The sequence below is a fragment of the Pelecanus crispus genome, chromosome 2, assembly GCF_030463565.1.
Source record: "Pelecanus crispus isolate bPelCri1 chromosome 2, bPelCri1.pri, whole genome shotgun sequence".
Lineage (NCBI taxonomy): Eukaryota > Metazoa > Chordata > Aves > Pelecaniformes > Pelecanidae > Pelecanus > Pelecanus crispus.
Genome location: NC_134644.1, coordinates 139,606,293 through 139,624,975, shown reverse-complemented (window position 1 = coordinate 139,624,975; position 18,683 = coordinate 139,606,293). Strand labels below are relative to the sequence as shown.

Below are 18,683 nucleotides of genomic sequence, written 5' to 3'. Positions count from 1 at the left end.
ATAGGAAATTCATTGCTTCAAGTTCTGATGCTTCTTCCTGGTTTTGTTATGTATTTAAAAACTCCTGGTTTGTCTTACTTGGCAAATAATTACTTGAGCCAATCAAGAAAGCAGATTTCTACAAACTAAAATAGGTGGGATTGTGGATTAAACCTGGAAGTCGCCTTTTTTTAATGAACAATAAACTTTTGATTACTTTGAGATAAAGAATTTGAATGTTATCTTTTTAGTGCTAAAGATGGTCAGAAATTAATTTCTTTTGATTTCCCTTTTCCTCCCTTTTTGTTCTTCTGTTAATTTCCAATTTAAAGGAAGACTTTATCTCCAAGAAGCTATTTAGCCTTTAATCTCAATTTTGCATATCCCCAAATCTAACTGCTGAGTGCTCTGCTTTTTTTTTATTTCTTCTGTCCAGCTCTGCCTTCTGTAGGGGACATGCAAAAACCTGAAAGGAGGCAACAAGGTAAATGTTACGTGATGGCAGGAGCAGAGGACTGGTGTTGGTTGGAAGGGCACAGATACAGGGCTGTCCAAAAAAAAAAAAAAAAAAAGATGCACCAAGTGAGCCATGGCTTTGCACACTGCCAGGGCTCAGCTAGATGAGGAGGGAGGTTTTGTAGCAGATCTGGGACCCTGTGCTGCTGCTGCTTTGCCCGCCTGGGGACGGAGGAGGTTTGAGCGATGTGCAAAAAGCGATGTGCAAAAAGCGATGTGCGGTCTGAAGCTCCATGGCTGCAATGCCTGGCCCTGGTTCCTGCAGCCTCCCTCCAGCTCCATCAGTTATCCTCCCCTTCACCATCCTGGGAGAAACACGATTTGACCTAACGCATTCTGGACAGAAGAAAAATTTTGCCATAAATCATGTTTATGACTTTGTGCCGCCTTCTGAAAACTGCTGTCTGGAAGGGGAAAGGAGTTTGAAACCACGTTGGAGGGTCACGCTGTCCAACGTAGAGTGCCATGACTAACACCAGGAATAAAATAAAGGCGTTCTCTCTTCTGTATTCTCTTTATCCACCTCTCCCTGTATTGCTGCAAACCCTTAGTTTCTTTTTGCTTGCATTAAAGCCTTTTTGCTCCTCCCAGCTTAATCTCTTTTAGGGAGTAAGAAGCATCTGCCTCCAGTGCGGAGCGCGGCGCTTTCAGCAGAGAGCCAGCAGGGGTCAGAAAACATTGAGAAGAGGTTAAAATCTTGCGAATTTGGCTGCTTCACAAAAAATGAAGCGAACCCCTTCCCCGCTCCTCTCCTAGCGCTCGGCTGATGGCAGCGGCCGCGCTCAGGGGAGCGGGGCCGGGTCGGGGCTGCCCGAGACGGCGGTGCCGAGGCCGCTCCGCCTCGCCCACGCGCGGTTCCCGCGCGTGGGCGAGGCGGAGCGGCCTCGGCACCGACAAAAAGGGGTCCCCACGGGGGAAAGGGGAGCCCGGGAAGGAGCCGTGGGCCCCGCCGGGGCTGAGGGCGGGCGGGCGGCCGGGAGCGGAGCGGAGCGGAGCGAACGCCCCGCGCCGCCGCTAGGGGCGCTGCGGCCTCGCCGGGCCGGGAAAAGGGACGCGGACGGGGCCATTCGTGCCGAGGCAGCGGGGGGGGAGCGAGGCCCGGGCGCGGCGCCGGGAACCCTCCCCGGGCGGCGGGGAGAGGCGGAGGCGGCGGCGGAACAGGCGGGGGAGGCCGGCGGGGGGCGGCGGGCGGCGCTGAGGCGGGGCGGCGGAGGCGGGAGGGCGAGGAGGGGAAGGGGGGGGGGGGGCGGAGTGGTTGGGGCCGGCGGCGGCCGCCGCGGCGGCGGGGTCAGTTCTCTTTAGTGTTTGCCGATGTTGGAGGCGTCTCCAAAGTGTCCCCGGGAAGCAGGTAACCGGGCCCGAGGGGCCGGCCCCGCGCCCCGCCGCCGGGCGGGGAGGCCGTGGGACAGGGGGAGCCGAGCCGCGCCGGGCCAGGCCGGAGGGGAGGGGGCTGCTTCAGCCATCATGTCCGAGTCCCCGTCCCGTCTTCCCTCCCCCCACCCCCCGGCTCCGCGCCTCCTCCCGCCGGGGCGAGGGCTCCGCCGGCCCCCCGCCTCCCCGGGGCCGGGGCAGGCACTTCTGCGCCACGCCGCTACCGGCCCGCTCGGCTCCGGCGGGGGCGGCGGTGGAGGAGGCACCAACCCCGCCATCCGCCCCGCGGCCCCCGCCCGCCTCCTCAGCGGGTGCCTGAGGGCGGCCGGGGGCACAGGTGGGCCGCCCCAGCGCCGCCGCCTCCGGGGGCCGCGGCGGAGCCCCCGCCGCCGCTCCCCCCCCCCCCCCCCCGCTACGCTGAGTCCGGCTGCCGGCGGCGGCCGTTGCGCCAAGGCCGGGCCGCGGCCGGCGGGGCCGGGCCGTGCGGCGGGGCTGGGCTCGGCGGGGAGCGCGCCGGGCCTGCCCTGCCTCAGACCTCGGGAAGTAGTTTGGGTGCGACCTGAACTTGCCCCTCGGCCTTTGGCCCGGCCCGGCCCTGCCCGGCGTGCCCTCTCGGGCTCAGCGGCGCCGGGTTGAGGTGGACGGCCTCGGGGCCCGCGGTGGCTGCTCGCCGCCGGCGGGGCGAGCGGCGGCCGGGCATTCCTCGCCCGCTCGGCGGCGCGGACCCCGCGGCTCGGCCGCCGCGGTTGTGACCACCGCGTTAATCGCCCTCGCTTCGCGCGTCTTGCGCTGCCCCCAAACTTCGGACAGGGCCCGAAACTTTGCCAGCAGGACTGGGCTCTCCCGCTCCCAAAATGGATGTCGGCGTCTCTTCCACGAAGCCGTGGGCAGCGGGGCGGTTTGCTGGCCTTCGCCCGGCGCTTCAGAGGGGTTTGGGGCTGTCATTGAGGTTGGGGGGAGACCCAGGGAGACGCTGCTGTTAAACGGCCTAGCCCAGGCCGCTCAGGTGGTGGGCAGCATTTTCCCCGTGTTCAGGTCTCTCTGGTGGGAGAAAGTTCATCCCGATTGCAGCCAGGCCTGGAAGTCACAGCCGTGCCCTCCTGGGACAGCGTGGGCTGCTTGGGGCACGCTGGGAGAGCGAATCCCGCAGCAGAGCTGTTTGCCTTGTAGTGCTCAGGGTCCCACCCGCCAAGCCAGTGATACCCAAGCAAAAAATTTCCCCACAGTGCATCTGCCCGGTGTTGCCTTACAGCCAGCAAGCTGTTTCTGTGGATACCAAGATGTAAGCTTCTCGGGCCGTGCTTGGAATGCTCTCCGTGCAACTGCCATGGTACTAAAAAAAAGTTTATATTATACAAAAGAGTAGTTGAAGTGTTGCTGTTGTACCTCCTCTCTTTGTGTGAAATACTGTCTTGAACAGTACTGAGAAATGTGCATGAATAACCACGGCGTCGCAAGGCACGAGTAAGACTATTTGCTCTGGTGTAACTATGTGTAGTTGCATTGCGCTTCTGTAAGCCAGCATATATTGCGATATCTGCTTATGTTACTAGTGGCGTCAAGCTGTGCAGGAGTAAGTTCTTCCTGAGCTGCGTGGTAATTCTAGGTTAGCAGTCTATGCCAGTGTAATAATATTAATGTATTTAAGCCATTTACTAAATACAGGGAGGTTCTGTGCAGGTTTTATTGTGATATTGCTGCCTATGAACAGTGCCAGGCTGACAGGTTTCTGAATGAAATCTTTTTTCTAGAAAGCCAGCAGCAGTGTAAGATTTCCAGTACTGATTTCTAGCCGCTGATCTTAGCTTTGCCCTAGAAAAACTCCTGGAGAGAGAGAGTTCTGCTCTTGCCTGTCTTTGCAAGGATTCCTATTGCTGACAACTAGGAACAGGATTGAGACCGCTTGTTCATAGTGTCTGAGGGGAAGGGGCACTTCAGATTTTCTTTGCTTTGCAGAGAACTTTTCAGCAATGTTGCTCAGTGTTAGCAGAAGTCATCCAGCTTGGGTTCAGTTCAGGCTGTAGTCTGGAGGCCAAAGTCTTTATATATCTTGTTGCCAGCTTAAGCTACCTCATCCTCCAAGAATTATGTCAAAATAATAATAAATTTGAACAATCTTACATCCTGAATTGTGAAAGAAGTCCTAATTTTACTTGCAGGAAAACCTGGTCAGAGGTGTTTTAATCATAAAACCATAGAATAGTTTGTGTTGGAAGGGACCTTTAAAGGTCATCTAGTCCAACCCCCCTGCAATGAGCAGGGACATCAACTAGATCAGGTTGCTCAGAGCCCTGTCCAGCCTGACCCCGGGGCGTCTACCACCTCTCTGGGCAACCTGTTCCCGTGTTTCACCACCCTCATTGTAATAAATTTCTTCCTTTTATCTAATCTGAATCTACCTTCTTTCAGTTTAAAACCATTACCCCTTGTCCTACTGCAACAGGCCGCCCTACTAAAAAGTTTATCCCCATCTTTGATGTGACCAAGTTTAAATAAGCACTTAACTCTATCACCCTCTTCCTTGGGGGCAAATATTCGGCTTGATTATAAACCTACACAGGTTTATAAACATAACTCCACTGTAATCCTGGTTTACATTGATGTAAATGTGGAAAGTGAATCAAATACTATGTATTTTATTTGTAAAGTGTTGTGAAAAGTGACCTTGGGAAGGTTAGGCAACAGGCTGTAGTGAAGCAGGTCCTCTGATTCCAAGTCTGCTTCTCCAACCATTAGGAAAGCTGCACCTGTCATGCTCTATCTAGACAGTTTGTTTTGACCTGCCCAAAATACGTGGCTATTGATCTGTCAGTCTTTGAAAAGACTGAAAAAAACTATCATCAATTGTGTCCAGTCCTTCAGCCCAAAATACATCTTCTTATAATATCATAACATTGGAGAGCGGGCCTTATGAAGTGTGCAGTTTTTAGTGCCAGTTTTTTTGGTGTATACTTCAGAAATACATGTATACATGTGCACAGATTTTCTCCCATTGGAGAGTCAAGTATCTGCTTCCACACGTGGGTCACATAGATATGGTGGGGAAGGACCTAACTCTGCATCTTTTCAGGATAACTGTAACAACGTAACTTCTGTTAATAAGCCACCAAAGCTTCACTTTTCCTTCCCCTGTTTATATTGATTTGCTATCAGCAACAGCAAGATCTATACGATAAGAGTTAGGCCTGTCTTTTGCCAGAACCAATTAGTTTGCAGTTCTAATCTTTGGGTCATGCATAGCCTGTATTTTTCACAATACTTCTTGAATTTTCTCTCTCTTCCAAAAAGAGGAAGAGAAACAAAGGCAGAGAATTGCTCTCTTAAAGCTGCTGCAGGTACTAAAGTCAAAATCCATGTGGGAAACCAGGAATCCCTGCGACCCCTTTCTGCCTTCATGCTTCTCAGCCGTTCCTGTCACTGGTTTCACTGCGTTAAGGCTTGCGAATACACCCATGTAAGCGTCAAGCTGCCGGGGGCCCTGCCTGGGGCTCTCACCCCATCACCCCTCTTTCGCCTGCTTGCTCTTTGCTGACAGGTACCATGTATGCAGTCTCTGAAACTGGCAGGTCAGAAGGATAAGGCTGGGGTTTCCAATTTGGTTGAGGGGCATATAAAGCACGACACTGGGGTCCTGCAAAGGCAGGTCAGGGAATGGGGCTGGCAGTTTTGCTCAGGGCGGAGAGGATGTGTGGTGCAAGTGGGGGAATAGAGTTGGCGGGAGCACGTGACAAACTCTGGGAAGAGAGGAAATGGAACCCATGTATAACTTTTTTTATATATATATAAAAAGTCAAGGGCTCTGTGTTTAGGGGGTGTGCTCATTGTCAGCGACCAGTCATGATCAGCATTATCCAAAGTATGTTTGTGTTAAAAGATCAAGAGTTCCGTAAAAATCTGAGAGATGTCTTGTCAGGCATTGTTCTGGAAAGTATTTAGAATAAAAAAATTGCTTGTCACTACTCCTAATCTAAAAATGAATTTTGAAAAACCATCTGTGGTAGTGTAATACTAAAGTCACATGCATGTCTGTAGCTGCTAGTTTGTTCATACTTCATCTCGACAGCAACTGTTTAGTGGCATTTGTTTTTTTTAAGCTGGTAGTATTTGGAAAGTTTCCCAGTAGTGAAATCTGTACGCCAGGGTCACAGTCTGCTCACCTGTGTCGTACTGCATCTTTTCTTTTGCTTTAGTCAAGTACAATTCTGTATAGTACATCACTAGTATGTTACAAATTTATTGATACTTAACCAAATAAGATCAAGCTATGAATTTTTTTTTTCCTGGTGAATAACACTTTTTTTCATATTAAAATTATTTGATTTTGTGACTTCAGTATATTTCTGTATGCCCATAATCTTCTAATTTCATTACCATTAAAATGATGGGGGGGCTCTTTTTGGACTGATGAGAAATCAGTGTTTGAGCACAGATTCCTGTTGGTGTGTGGGGAGGTCGCTGGTGATAGCCAGCGGCTAAGTATTATAGCGAGTATGGGTTAACCTGCTATCCTTAGTTTCTGGGAAAACACAGCTTACTAAGACGTTTACCATAGTACCACACACTCAAAGGGTATGTTTACAGTCTCATCTTCTCCTGAAAGCTTCCAAAGGATTGTACTGGTAGTGGTCATGCTTCCAGTTTCACTGCTTGCCAGCTTTGAGGAGGCTGTTTGCCTCCAGGCATAAGGAAACGTTTTCAAGCGTAGGAGGCCAGAATTTCTGGGGAAGTTTCTTGCAATGGAAATGGTTACCTGTTGGAACAAGAAGAGTTCTTTAAGAGACGAGGAACCTAATTTTTATTGCTAGTGCTATTTTTGGCAGCTGTTATGTATTTGTAGTTTCCAGTTTCTTATACAGTAAACCCAGTTTAAAAAAGCAGTGTTATACAAATAATAAGGAAATTTCAGTGTGCTGAACGTGCAGATTGATGTCAGTTAACTGAAGTTGTCTGGATAAGTAACTGGCTGTAAGTGACAGAGAACTTCTTCCATGTCTCCCAGATGACACACCCATACAACTGATACATTTTGAAGGGAAGAAATCAAGATACACTGTTCCCAAGGTGGAAGTGCAGAGCTGATACAGAACAATGGTGGGTCAATTTGTAGCATGTCCAGTTGTAATGAACCAAATAAAGAAATGAAAATACAAAGTCTGTAGGAGCTCTGGCTTTGTTAGTCAAGAGCTTGTCCTGGATCAGGAGGCAGGTAAAGCTCACTCTGGTTTCTCAGAGACATCTCTCAACGTTCTCTCGTAGCTGAATCCACAGGGTTAGGTATGGGATTTGACCTCTTCAGAAGGGAGAATGATCTGCATCACCTTTTCTTCACCCCTCTATCACTTAGCGCCTTAAACAAGTGAAAAGTCATTGAAGATGCCAGGACTGGATCCCATTTCCATAGACTTGATTGAGTCGTTATTCATGAGGACATTCTGGATGTGGACTTCCAGGCAACCATAGGTATTTGCCAGGTCCCTGGAGAAGAATTAATATAGCCCGTTTCTTTAGCTGTTATATTACAAGGCTCTTCTGAAACTGGCCATTCCACAAATTACTGTCAGTGGCAACTCACCAGAGGAGGTGGCTTTGGAGGCCCTTTTTCATGCCACCATTAAACAATACGTGAAACTTTGACTCTCTTTTTCTGGTTCTCTTCAAATCCTGCTGCAGTCAGAGCCCATTGATACTTTCTAACATTCACCTTCTTTACAGGTAGGCATGAGAGCAAACTACTGCTGTAGCTGGTGAAACGGATCCTTAATACCATAGGTTTAATACCATACTTAAGTATTTTAAAAAGGATGCAAGCAGCAATTTACCCATTCTGGATTTTAATTTTTATTTTTTTTTTTTTTTTTTTTGGTCACAGTAGTACTTTGAACCTTTTCAAGGCTTTTAAGCCAGCTCTGCTCACTAGGAATTTTGACGTCTAGCACCAAAAAAGAAGCAGTTTTATTTGCTATCATTGCAAATACTGCATGGTGCTGTTCACCGTTGCTCATGCATCTGATAGCTGACAGGAGCAAGGGAGGCCTAGTTACTATCAAACTAACATACCTAATATATCCCCAAGATAGGGCAGGACAGAGCACTGCAGCGGAACAGGGTTAACTGAGGCAGTTCTAGTTCCAGGGCTGACAGCTTTTCAAATGTGTGTGTCTTTGCTATTGCACTGGATTGCAGACCTCTGCTCCACAGGTCTGGGCTCTGCACTTCTACCTAAACTTCTGCTGCATGTCATCGCAGCCTAGATGTTGAATGGCCTGTGGGCTGAGAGCACTCCTGCCCTTCGTTAACGAGGAGCATTCTTTTTTGCAGGAGGTGAGACTGTATTAGGCATATATATGTAGCCAAACAGCACATGTTCTGTTGGAGATCCTGGAAAACAGGGTCCTTCCCTGTTGAAGTGCTTTTTGCTATTTGATTTTGGGTTTGAAGGTAAGGAATAGGAGTCTTAGCTCAGTAGTGAACAGAAGCATTAGCTCCCTGCAAGCTGCAAGTTCAAAAGCAAGTTTGTTCTTTCATTCTGGTTTACAGTGGTTCCAGAGTCACAAAAGCTAACTATACCCTGCTGAAGCTAATGGCCCTGGAGTCCTGAAAGCACCAGCAGGTAGTAAGAAAGACATTCCTTTAAAAGGCAGCTCAGAGTATCATCCATCCATCTGTTCTGTCTCCAGGTAGTTGTGAGCTGATGCTGTTGCGAACAGTGTTGCCATTCCTCCTATATGCAAACTTCTTTTTCACTTTCACTCATTTCTAGGTGCTGTTGCCTTTTATTTTGAATCATTTCATGTTACCACTGAATCAGGTTGCACTTTTAGCCAGAGTTGACCTTTGTTTTATTTCTGACTCTTTATCTGTGTAAAAATACTTGAAAGAATTCCAAATTTTAATTCACAGTTTGTTTACATTTTTTCCTGTAGTAGTTATGCTTGTAACTTCCTTTGGTCTGGGGAAACAAGTTATTCTGAATCATCAACTATATGGATGGAGATCTCTTATTTGCTATCTTATGATATATTCTACTTGGTATTCCTAACCACTAGCACATAAGGAGTTGGAGAAGAAGGTCTGGTTTTGTCATGCTGGTTCTGTGCACTCACAGTGTGTTCCATTTGAACCAAATCTCTTTTTACCAGCACTCTTCCTTTCTGTTGTTGGTTGTTAGTTTAGTATCCTCCTCGCTGATTCAACTCCAGAGATTAACCTTTTGCCATCCTGCCAGATGTATGTAGTCTCTGTGCTGCAGCAGAATGCATGCTCAATGTGTGGCAAGTTTATAATGTTTAGCACTGATCATATATCCAACAGTTTTTCTTCAGCATTTTCTGCCTTTGCTAACTTTGAAAGGATCTGTAAGTATGCCACTAGGATTTTTTCCTCTTCCCGGATTGTCAGATTGTATAATCTGTAGTTTCTTCCGAAGATAAATAATTTGACTGTATTTCATCACACGACTTCATAATTTCTGTCCAAAGCATGGGTTTGCTATAAGGAATCAATAGACGATTGCTGTCCTTGTGTACTTTGCTGAAATGTCGATGATTCTTTTCATTCTCAGGGTGCTTGAGGAGTCTGCATTGATAGCTGCTTGCTGCATGTGACTGGATCAGTTAGTTCTGTTCCCTTTGGCTTTCTCTGAAACTCTTCCAGGCGCATCATGCATGTCTTTTCCCATCTTGTTTGCTGGAGTCCAATGTGAGTGGCCCCAGGTCGCCACTGGCTACGTAGGATCTGTCCACTTCCTTAATTTTTGGACTCTGTTTTCACTGCTGCTGAGCCAAGCTTGTATCATCATTTTTGCAACAGTTCATGAGCTTGCCCCCAAACATAGCATCTCTAAACCATTAATTTTCTCCAGTTGAAAACTTAAAATTTGTGTTTTTCTTCTGTCAGAAAACTTGGTACCCCCCATCCAATACTCAGTAATTATTTTACCTTTATTGCATCAACTGAGGAGAGCTGCACTTAAAATAGGGAGGAGGCTCTTTGAACTCATTGCAGAACTCCTGATCTGACAAGGTACTCTACACCTATGAGCAGAGGTCACATTCTGTCCCCCAGTGAGCAGGGAGCTAGTCTCATGAGCTCTATGTTGAAATTATCTTACATCCAAACATCGTAAAATGTGTCTATGGGAGAGCTGAGAGAAGGGGGAACTCCAGGAGTGATTCGTGAACAGGAGATGGCAATTTGACCCCAGCTGTGTCTAGGAGCTGCAACTTCTTGGAAGCTGTATGAGACTTCAAGGTGGGAATTGATCACGCTAGCTGTGAAATGCTGTTTTTGTTCAAATACACTCAGGAAGAACAAAAAAAAGCACACAGAACACAGAATTCTATCTACTTCTAACAACAGAGCACAACACCCGCCGCTTTGTCCACTGAAACCTCCTTCTCTGAGGATCTTGTAGCTGTTAATGACAGGGGAATGATTACAGTGTGAGGAGGACTGATAGCTCTTCTGTAACATTTTGCAAAGAAAAAGACATGTTTTTGCTATTCCACTAAGCTTTGTTACTTGAAATGATCTTGAGAAGTAGTTTGTCACAGGCAGTCAAGGAAAACTGAGATAATTTTCTGAATTCCATTAATAATATGCAATTTCTAGTTAAGGAATAAACTTTTAGTCACGGAGTAATTTTTGCCTGCTTCAGAAGAAAATAACAGCTGGAGGGATGTGTTACTTAGAATAAGAGTATTTTGTAATTTAAAGTCAGTCAAAGCTTATTTGAGAGGTTAGGAATATAACTACTAGTTGCTAGCATATATTGAAAAAAATACAGCTTTTAGAATTTAAAAATACTAATTAAATAAGAAACCGGAGTCTTGGAAGGCACTCTGATTGGACTCCAATATCACAAATAAGAAACCAATTACAGCTTTGATGCAAACGAGTCTGTAACGGCGGTGTGTCGAGTCTGAGTCATGGTTTTTTCATTTACTTACTTAATCCCTTTCTGCACTTTTAAGCTGGTGATTGATTGTTAAGCTAGTGGCTTAGGCTTCCCTTCTTTTCAGCTATTTTTCTTCATGAAAAAGCTTAGTAACTCATTTTTGTTTAACCTAAGGCGAATGTGGTTTACCTGCCCATCATCTGCAGTAAGATGGTATGATGACCTCTGTATAAAATGGCAGCCAATAGCTGTTTCTATATAACCGTTGGAGTCTCGGTGGAATATTTAAATGGTTGCACTTGAATGACTTATCCCAGAAAGTAAAAAAAAAAAAAAAAAAAAATTTCCAATAATTCGTTCCACATTTTTCTAATCTCAGCTTCTGTGTTCACAGTTTCTGGAGTCATTAAATTAATTAGTTGTCTCCTTGAACCTTTCTGATATGTTTTGTGTGGGTAAATTTTGAGTTGGCCGTGGAAATTCATCTTAATTTGTGTCAGTGCTGCCTAGAGTCTCTCTTGATTGTCCTACTCTCCCTTCTCCAAGGATTGTGGGAGGTGAGGTCATCTTTTCAAAAACATTACAGATGTGATGCAGTACCGTAGAGTGTTTGGGGAGATAAAATTTTTCAGTTTTCAAGAAGTCGTAGGTAGTTTACAGTCATGGTAAGGGAGAGATCTAAGGAGTTACAATACTGAACAGCCAGCTTTTGTCCTTTGGATCAGTGGTTGCTCCCAGTTGCAGTGGATGAATACAGAGAAGGATATTACCCTTGCGTGTTGGGGAGTGTGTGTGATGTGTTGCCTCTGATCTGTAAGATTTGTATAGGCTAGCTTTTTGGACATACCTCAAACCATGATGGATTTTTGGATATGGAGCACCTTCCACAAAGAAGGTTCTGATGATCACCTTGCTGTTTCATGGAAGAGTTTCACCTTTTCTTCTTTGTTATAATTCAGGGTATCCTAGCGGGGTCAAACTGATGGCTGTGTCTAAAGCAATATTCTGGCTGGCTGTTTCGGTGTCTTTTCTGGACATGAAGTTTGTGGCAGCATGAGAACTGGGTTAGCTTATGTTGACTGTTGGAAATTTCCATGGCTTTTTGATCATCTTCTCTGTTTTCTGGATGGCAACAATAAATTGAGACACATAAACTTTCTGATGAGTTTATCTTTGAAAAGTAGTGGATATTTATATGAAACAGCCTGATCTTTCCCCCTCGGGCTTTGGGTTATAAACAGGTTGAAAAGTGTTGAGATGCCCACCTGGTTTAGTTTTTGATGCAACAGATTGACTTTCCTTATCTTTTAGTTTTCTTCTGGCATTGAAATTTTCAAGTTGATAATCTGATTGATCTCCCTTGTCATTTCAAATGGGAGTTCTGTAATTAAGCTTCCTGAATTTCCCTGATGCCAAGCAGCTGTCCCCACAAAGTGTTTGTTCTGGTTGCAGACTCTTCTCTAAGGGTTTTCCGGATGTTTGGGTTTTTTTGTTTTGTTTCAGCCTTTGCTTCAGTGATCTTTGGTATCGGTGATGTTTTTTTGTGAGGATAGCAATCCTTTTTTCCATCGTGGTTCAAGATTAATACTAATAAAGTTTCTCTACTTAGGATCTCTGTTTCATGTCTGCCTGTGAAGTCTCCACTTGAGAATTCAAGTGGCTGTCTGGTATACGCAGGTCCTGACTATAATTCCTCTGTTAGAAGAGAAAATTAGCTGTGTGTTCAGGCTGGGGTTGTTCCATTTTGTTGTACACAGTAAGACGCACCATGGCCTGAGTTGCTCCTTTCTCAGCTTTTTCATGTCAGCCTCGTTGTTGCCAGGGAAGCAAAGGAAGAGTTGCATTCCTGCCTGTCAATATGCTCCACTTTCTGTTAAGTTTCTCTTGTTACAAGTTTTTAGGCTCTTCCACATGCAAATGTGCACAATTACAGTCAGTGCCCTAACCCTTGCGTTTTCCATCATTCCTTACAAAAAAACCCGTCTTAGGCAAATATATTAGGTGGGGAACCTCTCTGCAAGGGAGTTTATTTGCTTCTGTAATTGTGTCTGTTAGTTTTAATAAGGTCCATGATCTCTTATTTGTCAAAGACACATTTGGCAGTAGACTTTGGGTAGGCTTCAGTTGCCTGCATTTAGGCATCTAGTGCAGTTTCAAACAAGTTATCCTGTCTAGCCTTCAGCTGCCACTCAGCTGCGTGGTTTAGCTAACCCTGTTAGAAGCCTACTTTTTGATCGCCTTGCATAACTCCCTGGGTCCGTTGGCTGTATTGATTAGCAGTGTAGCACATTTGTTTAAACACATACATTATTGCGGTTTCATTGCCTTTTCATGCCATCGTTTATCTAAGCCATCTGCCACATGCAGTGTCAGCTGTGGTGTGGGTCTTCTGGGAGAGGACTTCTGCCTGTTGAAGCAGCAGCTGATGGAATATGCAGGTATCCAGATGTGATATCCTAGGACATCTCAAATGGCACTGGTAGACCATGGGTGGACTGAGTTCCATACTGTATTTCCTTTGACTCCTTGCTTATATTGTCCTTAGACACCTTGCTTATATTTGGAAACCTAAATTATAGATGTCTTTAATCCTTACCTGAAGCCTCATATCTCACTGTACAGGAGTGCCACATGGTACAGGTAACTGTTGTGGTGTGAGATACACTGTGCATGTAGATGGCCTTGTAGATCACACATTTTTTGTATTAGTTACTTGTCTTTTGCTGTAGTGGCTTAAGCAGTTTACTACATCCGAAATGTTTGCTTATTGTATTTGTTTGCTCTGTGACATACACATGTATTTCAAGTTGTATGAATCTTATCTCAATTGCCTTTTCTGTTCTAGCCCCCTTGCTAACACATGATAATTAAATGGCAACAAAAATCCCCACCTTTGGCCATTTTGTTGATGGAGAACATCTTAGGTTTTAGTCTTTGATCCCATAATTAGTTACCTTGTTTGTCTGGTCTGGTTTTGCTTGGAAATCTTCCTTTCTTTTCAAAATTACACAAAGCTATTGTAAAAAGAGTTGTTAGAGAAGGATTGAATTGGTGACAAATATAAATAATATGTATTGCCAAGTAACGGTAATCTGGTCATTGATTTAGAGACTCATGTGCTTCATGTAGCATCTTGGATCAACATAGTATTGGAGATTAGGGAACCAATCTATTTTCATGATGAAAGAAGTCTGCGAAATGAAGCAGTTTCTAGCTCAGTCTTCTGAGTCTGAAGTCCTTTTTTTTGTTTTAATGTGCTTGTCCTGTGTAGTAATTCAAAAGAGAAGTTGAGCTGACTGCTGTTTGAAGTGGCTCAAAATGATTGTGAGTGCAGATTTTTAATCTGTTCAATTTCCTACTTTTTTTTTTTTTTTTTTTTTTTTTTTTTTTTTTTTTTGGCAAAATACCTTCCTGCCTCTCCTTAGAAAGTTTCTTACTGATTGCATATAGGAGTTTGCAAAGTCTGTTCCACTGTGGATGATAATATCCTTTCAGAAAACACAGAAGTAGTTTTTGTAAGTGTGATGGGATTTAATGTTCTGACCTGGCATTCACTGCAGCTGCCTGGCCCTGCCTTGCCTTCCCGGGGATTTGTCTGCAACACTCTTCTGCTCCAGTCCAAGAGCAAAGGAAGCAGCTTGTAAGAAACTCTAGTATTTAATCAGTCCTCAGGGGCTGGGTTTAGTGCTGAGCAAGTCAGGGACCGTTTCTGTAAGCCTTGCAGCTCCTTGGGTTTTGAGTATTAGTTCCTAATATTCTGTGTCAATTCACCTTCCTTTTTTGTGTGCATTTTTTTGTCTTTGGTTGTAAATTATTTTATCAAAATAACCAAAATAACAGAGGGATTCTCCCCCCTTATACTTCAGGAAAGTAAAATGCTTTTAAGGCCTAACTTCACTTGCCATCATGTATTACTTAGTTGTTAATTAGCCAGTAGCTATGTCCAGATTTCCACTGAAATTAAGAATCTCTAGTGTAAGGCACTGTAAAACAAACAAGCAAACAAACCAGGCCACAGGTTTCTGAAGATTAAATTGTCGGGGATGAGATCGTGGGTTTTGTGTGGAACAGTGTGAAGGACCTGAACTTCGGTGTGTGGTTTGACAGCGAAGCTAAGCTGATTGGCAGGAGTTGAAAGGGCTAATTTCTTGCACCCACTCCAGGTCAGGAGTTTATGGCTCTCCCTGTACAGGCAGGGACGCTCCTCTGATCTTCCTCTTCACGCATGTGTGAGCTGGTTTAGCGAGGTAAATGGACAGAAGAGTATGAGCTTTTTGCTGTAGGGCGGAGAGGACGCGGGATTGTCCCCTGCTATGGCAGCAAGTCATTAGATCAGTTTGGCTGTTGGCAAACCGCTCCTAGTAAGGCAAACAGCAACAAATTGATGGAGGAGCAAATGGGGAAGACAAACAGTGGGGACCAGCAGTAATATACAATATACATATAGAGACCCTGTGTGATTTCATGTGTTGTTTGTCAATTCTGCCTATTTAAAATGTATAAATGAGATAAATTTTGTTAGTAATTCTAGATAACCATCTGCTGACTGTTGCTTTAAGTCATGGTCTTGCTAAACTGCTACTGTGTGACTATCTCATTATTTGATTTTATAGTACAGAAAAGGTTGAATTAACAGCTGCTCTGAAGGTAATGCAGAGCTGTGTGGTTTCTCTTATCTCCAAATAAGCTGCTAGGTATAACACAGTACAAAGAAATTACATAAAGCTTAAGACTTCCGTAGTACTTTTTGTATTGATGTACATATATGTATAAATATTTACTGTGAATGTGAGAAACAGCATGAAAGAAATACATTTTACCTTTTGGCAGTTTTGTATGCTTTTGTGTAACTGAGTGAGTGAAGTAATACCAGGAGAATAGAAGGAGAATGGAGAGTTTAATGGAATTTTAAGGCCAAAACTAAAACCAAACCCTCCTTAGTTAGGAAGCTGTTAGGTCTATTAACGTACTACGACTTGGGACTTTTACAGAAGAATTGCATTCAGAAGCTGCTAACCAAAGCAAGGGTTGGTCTGGAAAAAAAATATTGAGATGCTGCCTGCTTAGACACTGCCCCCAGTCTATTGTTCCTGTACCTTTCAATATTTTCATTGATGATGTGGATGAAACAGTACACTTATTACATTTGTGGATGCTATAAAGCAGGCTTGGAGGAGACTGCAAACATTGTATAACTAGAATTAGGACTCAGTGTGATCTCAAAAAATTGAAACAATTGCTTTTTTCTTTTGGTGTTTTTTTTTTTTAAAAAAAACCGAAAGTTTTGTTAACTGCAGAACAGTCAGATTCACGAACAGAGCACAGGCTAGAACTTGCTAGGTAGCACTCCTGCAGAAATGGACCTGGCATCATTAACGTGATAGTGGTGTAAAAACCAGGCACCAATTAGAATGTATAACCAAAAGTATTGTGTATATGAGATAAAGAGATGTCAAGTAATTTTTCTTACACAGCAATAGCCCTTAGTTGTTACCAGCTGTTTATTGAAACCTGTGTAATTGCCTGTGTACAAAGTGCTTTCAAAAGCAGAAAAGAAGTAAAATGCAATTATAGTATACTTACATCCCTTTAAATGTCTTCTGTCGTGTTTCTAATACAGCTGTGCAGGTTAGAGTAAGAGAGGAAAAAACATTGCAGCACTTCAGAAGACACCATAAGCTCTGGAATATAACTTTACAAAAATTGCAGCGCTGTGACTTATGGACTTTGTCTGGGTAGACATGTATGTGATTGAGACTGCCAGAAGTATCATTGCTGTGATGTCTCGGCGTGGCAGCTGGTGGCTTGATAAAGACACAAAGCTGGCAGCCACAGCTGCGCAGTCCAGCTTTCTCACAGAGATCCAGGCATCTGTAACCACTGCCTAGCGTCAAGGGAAACTCCTCTAGAGACACTTGGGTGTCACGGTTGTCTAGACATGAGTTGGGCTTCCAGAGGGCAGACTTTGGCCTGTTCAGGATGCTGGTTGGGAAAATCCCTTGGGAGGCAGTCCTGAAAGGCAAAGGGGTCCAGGAAGGCTGGGCCTTCTTCAAGAAGGAAGTCTTAAGGGCACAGGAGTGGGCTGTCCCCCTGTTTCGTAAGACTAACCGGCGGGGAAAATGACCGGCCTGGCTGAATAAGGAGCTTTTGTGGGGACTCAGGGAAAAAAGGAGAGTCTACCGCCTTTGGAAGAAGGGGCAGGCAACTCAGGAGGAGTATGGGGATCTTGTTAGATCATGCAGGGAGAAAATTAGAAGGGCAAAAGCCCAGCTAGAACTCAATCTGGCCACTGTTGTAAAAGATAATAAAAAATGTTTTTATAAGTACATCAACAATAAAAGGAGAGCCAAGGAGGATCTCCATCCTTTGCTAGATGTGGCGGGGAACATTGTCACCGAGGACAAGGAAAAGGCTGAGGTACTTAACGCCTTCTTTGCCTCTGTGTTTAATAGCCAGACCAGTCATCCCCAGGGTACTCAGCCCCCTGAGCTGGAAGACAGGGATGGGGAGCAGAATGGAGCCCTCATAGTCCAGGAGGAAGCAGTTAATGACCTGCTATGCCACCTGGATGCTCACAAGTCTATGGGGCCAGATGGGATCCACCTGAGAGTATTGAGGGAGCTGGCAGAGGAGCTTTCCAAGCCACTTTCCATCATCTGTCAGTAGTCCTGGTTAACAGGGGAGGTCCCTGATGACTGGAGGCTTGCCAATGTGACGCCCATCTACAAGAAGGGCCGGAAGGAGGACTTAGGGAACTACAGGCCTGTCAGCCTGACCTCGGTGCCGGGAAAGGTTATGGAGAGATTCATATTGAGTGAACTCAACAGGCAAGTGCAGGTCAACCAGGGGATCAGGCCCAGCCAGCATGGGTTCACGAAAGGCAGGTCCTGCTTGACCAACCTGATCTCCTTTTATGACCTGGTGACCCACCTGGTGGATGAAGGAAAGGCTGTGGACATCATTTACCTGGACTTTAGCAAAGCCTTTGACACCATCTCCCACAATATTCCCCTTGGGAAGCTGGCAGCTCATGGCTTGGATGGGTGTAGTCTTCGCTGGGTAAAAAACTGGTTGGGTGTCTGAGGCCAGAGAGTAGTGGTGAATGGAGTAAAGTCCAGCTGGTGGCTTGTCACGAGCAGTGTTCCCCAGGGCTCTGTTTTGGGGCCAGCCTTGTTTAATATCTTTATCGATGATCTAGATGAGGGGATTGAGTGCACCCTCAGTAAGTTTGCAGATGACACCAAACTGTGTGGGAGTGTCGGTCTGCTGGAGGGTAGGATGGCCCTGCAGGGGGACCTGGACAGGCTGGACCGATGGGCTGAGGCCAGTTCTATGAGGTTTAACAAGGACAAGTGCCAGGTCCTGCACTTTGGGCACAACAACGCCATGCAACGCTACAGGCTTGGGGAGAAGTGGCTGGAAAGTGGCCTGGCTGAAAAGGACCTGGGGGTGCTGGTTGACAGCCAACTGAACATGATCCAGCAGTGTGCCCAGGTGGCCAAGAAGGCCAACATCATCCTGGCTTGTATCAGGAATAGTGTGGCCAGCAGGAGCAGGGAGGTGATTGTTCCCCTGTACTCAGCACTGGTGAGGCCGCACCTGGAATACTGTGTCCAGTTTTGGGCCCCTCAATACAAGAAAGACATTGAGGTGCTAGAGCGTGTCCAGAGAAGGGCAACAAGGCTGGTGAAGGGTCTGGAGCACAGGCCTTATGAGGAGCGGCTGAGGGAACTGGGGTTGTTTAGCCTGGAGAAGAGGAGGCTGAGGGGAGACCTGATGGCTCTCTACAACTACCTGAAAGGAGGTTGTAGCCAGGTGGGTGTTGGTCTCTTCTCCCACGTAGTTAGCGATAGGACGAGAGGAAATGGGCTTAAGCTGCGCCAGGGGAGGTTTAGGTTGGATACTAGGAAAAATTTCTTCA

General features: G+C 45.6%; 1 protein-coding gene across 3 annotated transcripts in view; it reads left to right on the top strand.

Moving 5' to 3' along the window:
• Positions 1-1,814: 1,814 nt before the first annotated feature.
• The window catches only part of STAU2 (staufen double-stranded RNA binding protein 2), a 180,390-nt gene continuing 163,521 nt past the window's right edge, over positions 1,815-18,683 (top strand). For 2 of the 3 annotated variants that reach the window (XM_075705208.1, XM_075705206.1), the window contains exon 1: positions 1,815-1,843. The gene's annotated coding sequence lies outside the window, so the exon portion shown is untranslated. Of the gene's footprint in view, positions 1,844-3,173; positions 3,197-18,683 lie in introns of those variants that run through there. The other variant, XM_075705207.1, reaches the window with a different exon arrangement.